A 15,832-nucleotide genomic window follows, 5' to 3' on the forward strand; every position below is an offset into this window, starting at 1 on the left:
CAGCCACAGGGTGCAGTTAAAAATAAGTAGGGGAAACTCCAGGGTTACTGGTTCCACATGTAAGGAGCTTGGGAGTCGCTGCTTCAAACAAGTAAAAAGCTGAACAGACTGAAAATAGGCACTTCTTGAGCCCATAGGAGAGGGAAGGACACAAGGTAAACCACTGCCCCCAAATTTAGAGAGACAGTCCCGTACAAGGAGTCATGGCTTTCTAGAACGAGACCCGCAAGTAATACATCGAGCAAAGGGAGTCTCTTCAACAAATGGTGCTGGAACAACTGGACATCCATATGCAGAAAAATAAATCTAGATGCAGACCTTACACCTCTCACAAAAATTAACTCAAAATGGATCATCAACCTAAATGTAAAACACGTAACTATAAAACTCCTAGAGATAACATAGGAGAAAACCTAGATGACCTTGAATGTGGCAGTGACTTTTTGGATACACCACCAAAGTCGTGATCCATGAAAATAATTGATGTGCTGAACTTCATTAGAAATTAGAAATTTTGTTCTGCAAAAGACACTAGCAAGAGAATTAAAAAAGCCACCGACTGGGAAAAATATTTGCAAAAGACACATCCGCTTGTGGACTGTTATCCAAAATATACAAAGAATTTTTAAAATTCAACAGCAAGTAAACAAGTGAATAAAAATGGGCCAAAGGCCTGAACAGACACTTCACCAAAGAAGATATACAGATGGCAAATAAGCATATGAAAAGATGCTCCACATCATATGTCATCAAAGAAATGTAAATTAAAACCACAATGAGATACCTCTATACACATATAAGAATGGCAAAAATCCAAAACACTGACATCACCAAATCCTGGCGAGGAGGCAGAGCAACAGAACTCTCATTCACTCCTGAATGCAAAATAGTGCAGCCACTTTGGAAGACAGTTTGGCGGTTTCTTATAAAACTACACATACTCTGAATACACAATCCAGCAATCGCACTCTTTGATACCCAAATGAGTCGAAAACTTAAAGTTACACAAAAAACTTGCATATGCATATGTATAGCAGCTTTGTTCGTAATGGCCAAATCCTGGAAGCAACTAAGATGCCTGTCAGTAGGGGAATGGATAAATAAACTGTGGTGTATCCAGACAATGGAATATTATTCAGCACTAAAAAAGAAACAAACTCTGAAGCCATGAGAAGACATGGAGGAAACTTAAATGCATATTACTAAGTGAAAGAAGCCAATCTGAAAAGCCTACATTGTATATGATTTCAACTATATGGCATTCTTTTCTGGAAAAGGCACAACTCTGGATCCCTGGTTGCAGGGGGAGAGTAGTTAGATGAACGGGCAGAGCACAGAGGATTTTTAAGATATGAAAGTACTCTGTATGCTATGATAATGGGGGGTACATGTCATTTTATATTGGTCTAAACCTGTAGAATGTACAGTACCAAAAGGGAATCCTAAGGTAAACTGGACTGTGGGTGATCATGATGTACCAACGTAGATGCATCTTTGGTAAACAATGTACCACTCTGCTGAGTTATGATGATAGTGGGGAGGCTATGCATGGGTGGGGGCAAGGGGCCACATGGGAGCTTCTCCTCAACTGGTAGTAAACCTAACCAGCTCTAAAAAAATTAAGTCTTTTTAAAAGATAATGAAAAAAAAAAAAAGCAGGGGGCAGTCGAATAGATAATGCTTAATTTAAGAGCTTCTGTCTCAAATGAAAATTTTTGAATCTCTAGTAATACCTGCCTTTCCTTTTCCCACAATTTCACTCATATGTTGTTTATAAATCTTAACTCTTAACTATGGGGTTTTGGCTCCCTGTTAGGTGAAATATTTCATTTAACTTAGCCAAAGCCAGACTCAGAGCAGCCTGGGAATAGTTAGGCAGCTTCCCTTCTTCCCAGTACCGTGGAGAGGCTCTGTTTGTTTTTCTTTTGTTTGTTTACTTTTGGGGAATGGAGGAGTTGTTTTGACCCCCTCACACACACACATACACACTGATGGTAGGTTGCAGCACTGTCTGCTTCGCTGAAGCATATGCTGTGCTTTGGCCATAGATTCGAAGTGCCAGTATCACCAGGGCCTCGTCACTGGAGTCCCGTCTGCTTCAGCATCCTCAGGCCTCATTTCTGCTTGTAATCAGATTACGGGGTCTGAGCTGTTCCAGCCAGTAGTCTCTTGCTTCGCGGTTACTATGCTCTCAAGGACACAAGTGCCTGATTGCTGGAGCCCTGCGCTGAAAAAAATCTCATTCCAATTTTGCTTAGCCGGGCCAAAGGCTGTGGCTGCTTGAGAATTAGCTGTAGAGCAGGCTCTGTTACTCAACTGTCTATGTGTAACGATGCTCAGAAGCCCAGGGATGTCCAGCTCTATGGGAGCTTTCGAGTTCTCTGAGAAACAAGGTAAGGCAAGAAAAACAGAAAATGCACTTCTGTGTGTATGTTTTATAACATAGCGAATGCCTCGTATCCTCCGTTTTACCTTGTATTCTCCTGTGTGTCCACTTAGTTATATAGTTTTCTCAAAGGACACTTTAAGTATTTATTTGAGTTTATAAATTGGCTTATCCTGGAATTGCTGGAAAATGTGAACTTTTTTGTGTGTTATAACTTAAAGATATTACTAAACCACGAAAGCCTTTATGTAGGGAAAAAAATGCAAATTAAATTGGAATGCCCAAACTTTGGATCAAGTTCTGCACTTTAGCTAAAATATTTTTCTAAACCAAATGCTACAGATATTAAATTATTTCCAGTAGGCAGCGGTGAGTATCTTTTTATTAAATCTCCATGTGACACAGTTAGGAACAAAATCTTGTCTTTTTAGCGGCTTCCTTTCTAGCACGGAGGAAAATGTATGCTCTCCATTCAACGACTGAAGTGGTATCACACATTCAGTTCACTGATTGAACAAAAATGAAATGCTGAGGTTATTTTGAATGTCACATTTGAAATTCAGCCCTTGTAAATAAAAATATTTTCTAGCACAAATGCACTATTAGGAAGTGGTTAGAACAATTCAGGCCTCAGATTCAGGAGTTTTCTTCTGTAATATTCGATAGATTTTTGAACTGAGTTCTCTTTTTCTAAATAGGGGGAAAGCCTAGATGTTTAGTTGGCATTATACTTTCCATTTTATTATATTTCTCTAGTCGGTCAGAATTTTCAAATTCCAGGATTCTGGATGTATTTTGATGGATAATAACATGTCAGCATGTGGTATATTTTGTACCTCCTTTTCCTCAGGCTTCTGACCCCAAATATTGAACAATAAAAGGCACTTCCGTCGGGGAGAGTTTCTCTAAGTGGTCTACTTGTGGTTTTCTTGGTGGACAAATGGTTGCTATGCCCAAAGCTGTAAGATAGATTACTTGCCATTAGACTGGTTATAAATTTGTCTGTGCCTGGTTTTGATTAACCAGGTCACTCGGTGGGGTGTGTGTGTGTGTGTGTTTGCCGAATGGGGTCATTCCCAGCTCTCTTTACTTAATATATGTTTATCTTCAAAAATAAATAAGTGGTTTATTTGATGTGTTGTTATTGTTTAGGATTTAACGAAGACAATAAAAACAGGGCTTAAGTGCTCCCCTGCTCTTCATCAGATCTTCACTGTGCCCCCTCCCGTGCATTCTTCAAAAGCATCTCAGACAGGGATGACTTTCAACATTTCTGGTTTTCTTGACCAACATTGTTTAATTTTTTTTTCTCCCAAGTATATAACTATATTATTCAATATTTAATTGCTTCAAGTTATTCTTTTAGCCATATGAATTTAAATGATAGCATCGAACTATGTCAGAGTTTTTTCTTTTTCTTACCCACAGAATATGTTGGCTTCTTTTCAATAGAGGAAAAAAAATGTATATAAAATGTATTTAGGTGTCATTTTTTTAAATCACAGTTCTTATCTGGTTAATGGTTTCCTTTTTCTTAAATTATATGTTCATGGGGAGTTTAAAAAACATTTTTCCCATTGGGTTTTTAAAGATTAATTGTATAGTTATTTCAATTTTACATTATTTCTTTCCCTTTAGATTTCAACAAGAAAAACTTAAGCTTCATCGGATTCCCACGTCGAAGAAAAGTTACAAGGTAAAGTGGTCTCTGCTCAGGAATCTTGTTTTGAAGATCTGTATTAGCTTTTAAAAGTATTCTCCTAAATTCCTAATTCATGATTTTAAGTGTTTGGCAATATGTTTTGTCTGCAGAGTTTAATTTATTAAAATATATGAAGCCAGCTAACTTAACAGTACAGCCAGCAAAGATTCTTTTTATGCATTTAATGCTGTTTATGGGAACTATTTGCAGAGGCGGATATTGGTGGGTCTATAATTGCAAACTTGTAAAGAGCTATTATCCTTTCCTTCTCATACCTGCCTCTAAGCGGGATGTCCTGTTGCAATCTGTTCCTCAAGTAAGGGAGCTTTTGATTTTTTAAGAAAGGGTTTAGCCTTGTTCCTCTTCTCTCTCCCCGCTCCTTCTCTCTTCCTCCCACCCTTCCTTCTTCCCTTTCTTTCTTCTTTCCCTCCCTCCACCCATCTGCCTGGTGAGTTCTCGATGCCTGCTCTGTTACCCTTCCATTTCCCTTGGCTACAGGATATTGTGGATACTAATCTGATTTACCTAATTGCTAAAGCTCTGTGGTTTGATGTAAGATAATATAAAAAAGTTAAAATTTGTGCCAAACAAGATGGCTCTCTCTCAGGTGCTTCTTAGATTGCTGTCTCTAATAGATGTTGAGGTTTTCAAGAGGAGCCACAAATTAGAGACGTGGATCTCAACCTACACTTCGTTGTGCTAAAAAGACCCAACTTTGTTCTACCCCTCATTCCACTCAAGTGTTCTTGTTCCTAATGTTTTATGTACGACATTATTTCTTTACTAAAAAGAGTTTGCATTTCAATAGCATTGGAATAAACAGTTGTCTAACCACTATCCTAATCAGGCCGAGCTTGGCTCCGCATTCGAAAATGGCAGAATTGATCTTGCCAACACACAAGATGGGATAAAGCCTTGATGAATTCCATCCACATCTTAGTATAAGGTAAACCAGAGCAACACTGAGCTAGGGTCATCAGGAAGGTTCTTATTTGACTCATGAAATCTTCCCTTTCTAGAGATTGACACAATCTCCCATATTTTGCATCTTTGCCATATTTTTAACAGAATCTAAGGCTTATGTCTTAGTCCGTTCAGGCTTCTATAACAAAATATCATAGACTAGGTAGCTTATAAATAATAGAAATTTATTTGTCACAGTTCCGGAGGCTGGAAGTCTAAGATCAAGGTGTCAGCATGGTGGGGTGAGGACCCTCTTCCAGGCACAGACTGCCGATCTCTTGCATCCTCACTTGGCAGAATGGTCTAGAGAGGCCACTAATTATTAGAGAACTAATCTCATTATGAGGACTTCACCCTCATGATTAATCACCTTCCAAAGGCCCCGCCTCTTGATATCATTACCTTTGGGGGGTTAGGATTTCAACATATGAATTTGGGGGAACACAGACATTCAGGCTGTAGCAGCTAAGTTCCCAATATGTCCCTAGCAGGTTAGTTTAGCTCTAATAGTGACCAAGAAGAAGGAAGAGAAGGAAAGGGAGACGGGAAGGCATTGCTTACTCAAGCATAGCAAAAGTACAAAAGATGAAGTTCAGACAGTTCATGGAGAGAGGCTCAGAGGGACACAGCTATTCTGAAATATTGGGTATTATTTCATGTGTACCTGTTAAAATATGGCCTTCTTGCTATGGTACGAATTGTAAAATGGGCTGGAGATACAAGAACCTGCCTTCTTCAAAGGAATCTAGTCAACCAGACACCAGAGGTAAAAATATGAGGTAATGGGTTTCATCTCCCATATCTTGCATTTTAAACTTCAATAGAAGAGTGAGCAGATCGTAGATGTAGGGGAGCCTTTCACAGCATGGGTGCTGAATAGTCCTTGTAATAATAAATTCCACATTTTGTAAAAGATAGAAGGTGATGGCAGAATCTTGTTCTTGCTTTAATAAGATTTCCCCTTATTGCTACTGCTGGACATTTAATAGGTTAATGAGACACATTTTAAAACATTATCACAGAAGCAAGGGCAATCTCTCCTTAGATTATTGAAGCAGAGAGGAGATAAAAGTATGAAAAAATTAGTCGTAAAGAGCGAGCGCTATTTCAGAAGAGATCAAGATAGAGAAAAATACAAAAGGTGATTCTTAATATTCAAAACACTAAAAATTATAATTCAGAAAATTAAAACTGTAGCTTTTGCTTTAGTTATATATGGAGAAATAGTTTCATACAGCATTATAGGCCCATACCTTTCGGTCGAGCTGAAGCAGTCCACCAAGGCCTGCAGAGGTTGTCCAGGCAGAGACTCCCTCTCCCGAGGGGGATGACCAGTGAGCAAGAGCATGCCCCAGGCTACAGCCAGGCCACCCTGAACAAGTCTGATCCAGTCTGATCTCGGAAGCTAAGCAGGGTCGGACCTGGTTAGTACTTGGATGGGAGACCACCTAGGAAGACCAGGTGCTGTAGGCGTAAAAAGTAAATAAAAAATAAGGGATCGTAAGCTGACAAGGTCCTTGCAATCTGTGAGGTCAACCAAGGGCTGCCTCGCCTAAAAAAAAAAGAAAAAGAAAAAAGAAAAGAAAAGAAAAGAAAAAAGAGCATGCCCCAGGATCCGAGGCCCAGTGCTTGGAGTCACTTTGGAGTTGGGAATCAGCCCTCCCTGTCACACTGCTCTGGTACCTCTGTCTCAGAAAAGTGGGAGGAGGGAGATGTGAGGGCTCTTAGGGCATTTTGTTTCATCAGCCATTAGATGATCAGGAGTTACTCATTCACGAACGGTCCAGAATTTTTTACTAGCATGTCTTACCTATAGTTTTCACAACTGACTAGTGCCTTTGGGTATAGAGAGTCAAGGAAAGATATATGATTTTTTTCAAAACCTAGTTTCACATTGACTGGAGGGGTCTTGCACTGGTTACACCTTTTGTGACATGAGTCACAGCCACGCTTTCTGACCCATTCTCCTTATTTTGTCTGCTCATCCACTTCCTCAGAAGTTAACAGGCGTTAGTGGGACCAAGAGAGAGAGGCAATGGAAGCAAGAACAAAATGTAAGGACAGCCATGTGGATTCCAATAATAAGAGTTTACCTTGAAGATGGAGACTTTAAAAGTAGACTACTTTATAAACGTCTGCAAATATACTGATATTTTCATTCATGTATGCAAGGTGAGCAAAGGTAATAAGGAGAGATGTTTTCCCAATCATATAGTCTGAAGATGAAAGAAGAATATAAAAAAGGAAAAAAGGGAAGGAGGAAGAAAGCTACTGTAACATTAATTATATACCCTTCTAATTATTCTCAATATTTGTAATTCTATTCGTCCCTAACATAACAACAGTGTATAAAGTCTATATAAAGTACTTCAGAGTGAGTCATAATATACATTTGAAGTATTATATTGTAGTCATTCATTCATTCAAAGCATATTTATTGATTTTAAAAAACATTTTAAAAAATCAATAGTTTTAAATAAAATAAGACACTCGTTGTATGTTCTACAATGAGAGAAAATTACAGAGGTGCAAAATGTAGATTTGGTGCCCAGTGGGACAGGCACTGGGTCAGGGGTTCTTCCTGGAGGAGCAGGACTCAGCCAGATGGAAGGAGGCTGGCGAGGACGGAATGCAGGCGAAAGACGGAGCGTTTACAGTGAACCACGTTAAGAGACATGAGAGATTTTCCTAACAGCGCTTTGGTTTGGCATTGGCTTCTGACCAACTGTGAAGGCTGTCCCTTCTATTGATGCCGACACTATTTGTAGCTTGTTTCAAGAAAGTAAATGCATGTTGGAGCCACGGGGTGTCGGGCGATGCTTGTGAATCCAACTCTGTAAAACTTCAGCAAAATGTTTAACTCGGGGGTAGCTTCTTAGCCTTCATTAGTGGCTTCATTGAGCTTTTTGATAAGCAGTAAAAAGGAGGCAAACAGAAACATACAGATGCTTATTTTTGGAAATATAAGATAATATTTGGACCCCAAGGTCAGTGGCTTAAGGTGAATATTTCAGGGATTGCATCATTTTGTTTTAATACAGAAGTTTTTTCTTGAGATTTTAGTTTCCCAAAGAAAGTACAGAACTTTATCAAGATATTTAAACGAGCAGTTAATCAACTGAAATAGCCTATCGTTCCTTAAGTAGGGAACATTTCTGCAGTAATTTAATTTTTTAGGTTTATACTAAATCATACATCTGAACAAAACACTGAAAGAAATCTTCATTGCATTACCATTCACTGTTTAGCAGTCAGTGCTAATTTTAAGTTTTGATCTAAGCAAGTGTCCTAGGATCTTCAAGCCGTCTGAAGTGTAGTTTGTAAAGACTACTATTCTCAAGACTTTTTATTAAATAATGTGACTACATGGCACCCATGTTTATGAATATAAGCCATACCACGTTTATAAGCAATAACTAAGGTTGCAGATGAGCTTGGTCCTAGGAAGATGGGATGGCGTACTGTGTTGTGGGATATATGGAAGTTCCTCGACATTAATTTATGTGCGAGATATAGATTATTTGTGTGTTCCACTTACCTAGTATGCACAGCACCTTCCTCAGGCTTTTCTTGGGCCTCTGTGGAAGTGTATGCTCTAGGGCAGAAACATTAACGGAGGCCAAGTATGTGGGGAAGGCCAGCTCTGCAATGAATGTGTTTTCAGGCTGATCGTTCACCTCTCTGGATGTGATCCTATTATTGAAGAATATTTGTTTCCTATTGCCTTCCTGCGAGGCAGCAGCTCTGTTGTCTAGCCCAGCTCCAGGGTCTCTCCAGTCTTGGGGCAGCAACTGCAGGTAGTGTTAGAGCAAGAGCTGAATTTGCATCTCATATGTTCTTCTTGCCAAATATGTCTGCTTGGGGAAGTCATTTAACAGTTTCCTAATCTGTAAACCAAGGAGGATAATAGTTGCAGTGGTGTGCGGTAGTGCCTTGTCAGAGCAGGCGTGCACCTCTCTTCCAGTTTTGAGCTCAGCGAGTCCTGTGGGTAGCTTGAAAATTGGCTATGGTGGGAGTATTTACACTACGAGCAAATACTGCAAAGCAAGTGCTTTGGGGGGCAGAGAGGGAGGGGTGCACAAGAGGAAGGAGCCAGTTGTTAAACATTTATTAGCATAGCACTAAGTAGTTCCTACCTCATAGGGCCTTGTGAAGATAATTAAGATAATATACGGGATATGCTTAGCATAGAAAGAAAGTACTTAGTAAGTATTCAATCCTTTTATTCTTCTCCCCTTTTGTTTCCTCTTACTTGTCCCAAGACACGTTTTCATGAACCTTTCAGACATATTCACCATGCTTTGATTTCTTGGTTGTTGGAAGGCATTTGTTACTTTAATATCATTTCAGCACTGGAGGAAAACGTGTAAATCACCTAGACAAGTTGCTGATTTTCTGAAGAAGTAAATGTAGCACAGAGAAGTTGAGTGATTAATCCAAGCTGAAACAGGTGTTGGTGGCTCCAGGACAGGTGGTCAATCTGAACGACGTTTTTACCACCCTATGTTATGCCACCTGCCTGTGCTGATGAAATTATTTGCACACACAAAAACAAAATCATACTAACGTAACCATAAATAAATAAAAAAGTTACCAATTAGTTCCCCCAAATAAAACATTTTATTTGTAATCTACATACACATATTTACATATATGTAACAGTAGCATAATTTTTACGTTCTGCAATTTTTTACTTAATATCTATTTTGATTTAAACTAATTTAAATATCGTATTAATGGAGTAATTTTTAGCTTTCAGAAAGAGTTCTTGCTTGAAGATAAAGAACAACTTGCTAACTTCAAAAGAAGAATCGATGCTAAGTTTTTAACTGCACTCCCTAAAGGTGAGACTTTCTAAATGGTGACTAGTGTCCTGGGCATATAAGTATTATGTTATGTGATTTTCTTTGAGAATTCTTTCACTGACCTCCAGCTTATACTGTCTTTTGTGTCCCTTTCTGCCTCATCCAAGAATTAACCTCAATTCAAGGACCCCTCTTCTTGTATTTTAGGCATCCTCAAGTTTTCACTGGAGCCCGGGTGGGAAAGGGGCAGGAGGGTTCCTAGAATCAACCTTACCTCTTCCCTCTCCTACCTTTTCACTATCTCCAGGGGTGGTGAGTTCTGCCCATGCGCCCATCGATTCTCCATTCAGCCCCTCCCATGCCCTCCAGCCTTCTGATGTTTTCCAGGGTTATGTAGTACACACCGGACCAGCAGTGCAGACTTCATCATTTCTCTTCTTCCCCAAGTAGGCACTCGCACTTTCAGTAAATTAGTATTTTCGTTGGTAAAGATGGATATGCAATATAATATTTGCATCTGCTGCGTGCCGAGGACTCCCACTTTTGCCTGTGAAATGATATGAATGTTACCTGGTCTTTGTCTCCAGCACTGTATCACGAGCACAGGATAGTACCAGCTCACACACTGTCTTCATCTCAAATGAGCTATGTAACCCTTACTTCAGATTTTTGCAAGGTCAGATTTTTTTTGTACTTGAAAGAAAAAAAAATACCACGAGATCAAGCCCAAAAGAAATTAGACCAGAAAAACTATTCTTTTAATAGAAACTAAATCCCGTTTAAAAGGCCCACTGACAAATCGACATACATCGTGATGAATTGAATGGGCGATATGCTTAGACACAGTCTGATGAAGATTGATATTTGAAGGACCCCTGGGATTTGGCCTGGTAGAGTAAACTTAAACAGGGCCATTTTGTCAAATACATATAAAACTGTCAACTGGAATGCAGGCTTATGCTACATTGCTTCAGGGGCCGAAAATAAGAATAATGTGTAGAATTACAAGGAAGTAAGTGAGATTTCATCTGAGGAAGAAAATTCTGGAATTCGTAGGACTGAGAAGTGAGATGGGCTGCATTGCGATCTTATTAGTCCTCCTCATTAAATGTATAAGGAAGGTTCTATGGCTATGTCGTCATGGGTGGGACAGAGGCTGTGGAGGGTCCCACCTGGATGGGTGTGTGGACCAGGTGTGAAATGAAAGGGTCCTTCCAATTTCTAAGACTTTGCGAAAGACAAAGAAACTCAATTTAATCTGAGCCAAGTTTAAAATCTATGGAGATGATCAAAACAAATTATAACAATGAACAGATGATTTTAGAAATCGCTTAGATTTGACCGATTAGGTCAAGTTCTATGACAAAAGTCGCTTCCACCAGTATGAAGGAGGGTCCCTCTTCCTCTCTGCCCTAGTTCTTTTTTTTAAATACAATAGACAGTTTCAGGATCAGAAAAATTAAAAACAATATGAGATGTTAGCTTCCTAAAGATTCAATAACTTAAAACTCCGTATGTAACAAAATTTAAAAACACATTTTAAAACACATAAGCTTATTAATCAGTTTTATTAGAAATTTTGTCATAATTGATCATAAAAACATAATTTTCGCAAATCGATATGATCATTTTATGTGTTAACCAGATTTATATTTCTAAATTACCAAGATCTCTTCTCCTGAATTTCATTTAAATTTTCCACCATCTTATTTCACAATCTATGCCTTCATGAATCGGGGCACGCATGTTTGGAAAGACTCATGTATTTCCGGCAAGCTGTCATTTCTCCATCTTAACAAATATGTTAATAATTCTATCAGCGCTTGGCAATATAATGTTTAAAAATAGGCATTGATTTTTGACTGTTTTAATGGCCTAGAGTTTTATGTTTGTTTATAAGATTACAGAATTTCTTTCTGTTCATTTAGCGTGAGGGATTCTTCTGTGAAATGGAGCATTAAAATGATCATTGATTTTCCTCTAAGGGGCTTCCTTTAACTGTGTATCATGATCAGGTAATCAGAGATTTAAAAACTTTACCTGTATGACGATTATAATGTTAAAATAGATTTTCCATTTAGGAATTATGAAATGGACCAAATATATTACTCTACCTATTTTAACAGCTTTATTAAAATATAATTCATATACCATACGACTCATCCATTTAAAGCATACGGTTCCGTGGCTTTTAGTAGAATCACAAATTTGTGCATCCATCACCACAGTCACTTTGAGAACATTTCCATGACCCCAAAAGAAAACCCGGCACTTCTTAGCCATCACCCCTCCCCCTTATCCCTCTAATTTTGTAATCGCTTATTTTGTAAGCTGCTTGTCTTTATTTTAGCGGCTTCCATCCCAAAGTAAAAGTTAAAGTGCTTATTCCTGTGGGAAGTAAGATCAGTATTCAGAATATTCTGAATCTGGCCTGTGCTCTTCAGCTGTCAAAGGCAGGGTAAGAGAGATGTGTTCTTGGCAGTTCCCCTGCCGCTTGTATTTCTTTGGAAGATTCTATGTATTCAGGTTTGGAGGACTGAACTCAACAATAACTTTACCAGAAAATCTGTTTCTCACACCTAATTGAAGAAACTGTGTTTCCCAAGAAAAGCACCTGGCAAATCTGAAAGTTGGTATTAAATATTATTACAAAGCATACTAGGCAGTTAAGTTACTTTATAAAGTATTATAGCCCTGATGTCAAATCCCCTCAAATTGCCTTGCTTGGAAAATGACCAATAAATTCCCATCAGAAGTAACTAAAGATGTAGACTCATAGAATCCATATTGCTCAAACTAAAAAGTAGGTATAATAAATGATAATTTAACATATGTTAAAATCCTAATGTTTTTGAAAGCAAAGTAGAAAATTTATTATAACAGAAATGAGATCAGTTGTGCTTGTTTATATGTGGATTGCTCTTAATCGGTATACTAATTCTTGAACCATTTGTGAATTATATATATTATGACAGAGTATAACCAATTGAATTATAGCTGTTTAATTTTAAAAACATTCTTTTTCCTTATTTTTAGGAAATATACAGTGAAGAATTTAGGGGTAAAGGGGCATTATGCTGCAATTTTTAAATGGTTCAGAAAAATTAATATGTAAATATGTGTGCATGTGTGCTTGTGTGTATACACACATACACACATAAATATACATATGAAGGGAGGAAAAAAAGATAAAAATAAACTAAATGTAGTAAAATGTTATTATGAAGGACATATTTTAACTTTCTATGAGTCTGAAATTATATAATAATTTTAAAGGAAAGAAAATTTTTGGTAGATCATAAATAATAATAAATTATATTCAAGACTATTAATCAGAAGATAAGTGATAGAACTTTTGGTAGTCTTTATAAATGAAACAGTGAAGTGACAACATACATTTCCACAATTGGGGAGACTTTCATGATTTCTTAGTATTAGCTTTTTTCAATGCTTTATAGTAAACCTGACCAAAATTCAATTGGAGGCCTAAGGAGAACTACAAGTGCCCATATGAAGTTTTTTTGTCCCTTGAAAGGAACAAAAAAAGTACACACACATCAGCAATTCAAATAAAACATCATTCCCTTTTACACAACTGAAATATTTTTCCACAGGATAGATACACTAGGATAATTATATTACATGTTGTTTTACTAATTTTACTCTTAAATTATAGACTTGGGAAAAGGAAGCCAGACTCAAGATGTCTGTTACTTCTTTTTATCTTCCATGTTATTTATTGTCCCTATAATTTCATGGCTATAGGAATGAGGCAAATTGGTAACTAAAAATATATTTGGAAGAAGGAATAGACTTAGAGGTCATTTATTTTCTGGAAGAATTTTTTTTAATTTTCCTAAAAGATTCGCTATAGATGTTTACTAAGAATTAATAAGCTCACCAATACATTTACAGTATGGTTTGATTTATGACTCATTATTTTTCAGTACATGATCAAAGAGGACTATAAGGTTTTAGGCTTGACACAGTTTTGAGTTTGAATGTACTCGTGATTGAAAGGGTGGTGTCTGTCATTGGCGTAACGTAGGGAATAATCTAGGGGACAGACTTCCAATTGGAAATCTTTGTCCTGGAATCAATGGTTCTCCGTCCAGGACAGTACTGTCCTCAGAGGGGCTGTGGAAACACATGGGAACATTTTCATGTGACAGCAACAGGATGATTTGAAATGCAGTAGGAGCCAGGGCTACTCAACATCCTACAGCGCAAAGCTCACAGCAGAGAAATCCCCCACTTAGAAGGCCATGAGCGTCCCCATAGTCCTCTGTGATCTACTCCAGAGCGAGGATTCTATGAGTCTGTGACCCCAATGAGGTGCACCTTTATGTCTGCTAAGTGTTATCCTGAGACTTCTTATACCTAGCAGTGAATGCCTGTCAGATGACAGTGTTCGTGTGTGTGTGTGCCCAGCCTGTTTTGTCCAGAAAGCAAGAGACCTTAATGGACAGTAGGATAACTTGGTTTATCTGCCCTATCTCTCTCTTTCCTCTTACTGCCCAGGCTTCTTGGGGTTCAGTTTCTGTAATGAACTATGTTATGACCACCAGCGTGCAGCATGCAACCTTCTTATATTTTCTTAGTCCTTATAGAATACTGAAACAGGGTGGTAATGATGATAGAAAAATATAATTTCATTGTGGGTGGGTCATTTGCATAGTCTCACAATTAGTTCATCTTTCCTTCTAAAATATGGAACATAAATAATGTTAGGAAGCAACTTATTGCTTGATTTTTCACTGTACCGCTGAAAGCACTTTGTCATGTCTTTAATTGAATAATTTTTATAGGAACGTTTAAAAAAATAATGACACAAAAGCGATTTTCACAGACTCAAAATAAGACAAAAATAGTCAATCTTAACTTTTCCCAGTGGAAGTTATGTGCCACTCTGTGTGTTACTTTAATATTTTTATCCTTGCCCCGTCTTAGTTCGTTCGGGCTTTTACAACAAAATAGCATAAATTGGATGGCTGTTTATAAAACAGAAAGGGCTTATTGCTCACCATTCTGGAGGCTGGAAGTCCAAGATCAGGTGTTCTGGTGAGGGTCCTTTTCGGGATTGTAGACTGCCACCTTCTGGTTGTGTCCTCACGTGCTGGCAGGGGCAAGGGAGCTCTGTGGGGCCTCTTTGATAAGGACACTAATCCTAATCACGAGAGCAGTGCCGCCAACCACTTCCCAAAGATCCCACCTCCTAACACCATCACCATGGGGATCGGGATTTCAGCATACGATCCGGGGAGACAGCAACATCCAGACCTTAACGTACCTAGTTGAAATAATTTGGGAAGGTGTCATGCAAGTGTCATTATGCTACTCAAGACCCTGTTAACATACTCTATTTCTCAGCTATGAGTTTGAGGCACGGGTTTAAGACATACTTTTCAGAGCACTTGATCTCAATAGCTTCTTGAGCAGTCTTATAAAAATAATAGTTCCATCTCTTCTTTGGGATTTAAACAATTAATTGATGCTCTGGTTTATATCTCTTTGAAAATGTTTTCAAAATATTTGCTACCCACCATTAAAGTTTCATCACCATAATCTCACGAGCGCTAATTTGTTAACTGGGAAGCTATTATTAGCCAAGCTTCCCCAAAAGGCAGCAGGGCGGGGTGTACCAGCTATGCACCATTATCATTATACCCATGTCTTCTAAAGAGGAACATAATTAACAATGCAGAGCAAGCACACCTCTGCCTCTAGCTACTCTGGTTCCTGGGAAGGCCAGTTGAGAAAGAGGCTCTTTAGAAGCCAATGATCTTAACCGAAGTCAATCCAACTTTAAGTTAGCTTTCATTTAAAATTAAATAAGTAAATAAAAACAAAGCTTATAATTTCATTTAAAATTAAATAAGTAAATAAAAACAAAGCTTAAAAACAAAAACAATCAAAGGGCAGTATAAAAGCTGTGTGTGTGTGTGTGTGTGTGTGTGTGTGTGGTTTTGACTCATG

General features: G+C 38.1%; 1 protein-coding gene and 1 pseudogene across 12 annotated transcripts in view; both read left to right on the top strand.

The window, feature by feature from the left end:
• Positions 1–15,832, top strand: part of SVIL (supervillin) — a 204,723-nt gene that overhangs the window by 109,647 nt on the left and 79,244 nt on the right. For all 12 annotated transcript variants that reach the window (XM_039839717.1, XM_039839718.1, XM_039839716.1 and 9 more), the window contains 2 exons: positions 4,025–4,082; positions 9,804–9,895. The gene's annotated coding sequence lies outside the window, so the exon portion shown is untranslated. Of the gene's footprint in view, positions 1–4,024; positions 4,083–9,803; positions 9,896–15,832 lie in introns of those variants that run through there.
• Positions 6,406–6,524, top strand: LOC120584148 (uncharacterized; annotated as a pseudogene).

Source organism: Pteropus medius, unplaced genomic scaffold (genome assembly GCF_902729225.1).
Source record: "Pteropus medius unplaced genomic scaffold, Ma_sr-lr_union100, whole genome shotgun sequence".
Taxonomy (NCBI): domain Eukaryota; kingdom Metazoa; phylum Chordata; class Mammalia; order Chiroptera; family Pteropodidae; genus Pteropus; species Pteropus medius.